We start from the raw sequence: 700 nt of genomic DNA on the forward strand, positions 1-700 counted from the left end.
CATTCCATAACTTCCACGCCCATATCTGCGAGAAGTTCGCGTATAATATAAGCTCTATGTACGGAGGCTCCGTCATGCATGAAGATATCCCCAGGGCCTAGGATTTCTGGGAGAAATGCTTCATATACCCCCTGTATAACCCAGGCAGTAACCCCCCCTCGTGCAGCCTCAGGATCACCCTCAAGAGGAAGAAGACCAGTCCGTCGATTAAAGCCAAAGGCAGCCCAGAACATCTGCTTCACACCCTTGCCATAGCGTACAGCATGGACATCTCGTTCAATAATTTGTTGTCTTGGGGATCGGAAGGTGTATATCCTTCGCGCGCCAGCTCCTCGCTCAACAGAGCACTCATCAGACCAGATAACCCGGTAAAAGTCCTCTGCGGTATATTCTGCATAAGTTTGTGCCCATCTTAGCCTCTTTTCTGCATTTGCAGGCGTAATTTCTGGCCGCTCACATTGCTTCCATTTCCGCATGTATAGTGTACGGAATAGTCGCTGAACCGTACGGACTGAAGGGCTGCTTTGGACTGCCTTGGAGAGCTCGTGCATCTTAATATGCTGATCTTGCTCTACTAGATCTAGTAGATGTTGTTGTTCCTCAGGAGAGATCTTTTTAGGCCGTCCAGAGCGAGGGGAGGACTTTTGATCTTTCCGCGTACGCTCGCGCTTTATCGTGGAATAGATTGTTGCATATAGAA

The sequence above is a fragment of the Aspergillus lucknowensis genome (genome assembly GCF_044049455.1).
Source record: "Aspergillus lucknowensis strain CBS 449.75 chromosome Unknown BJX67scaffold_20, whole genome shotgun sequence".
NCBI classification, from domain to species: Eukaryota; Fungi; Ascomycota; class Eurotiomycetes; order Eurotiales; family Aspergillaceae; genus Aspergillus; species Aspergillus lucknowensis.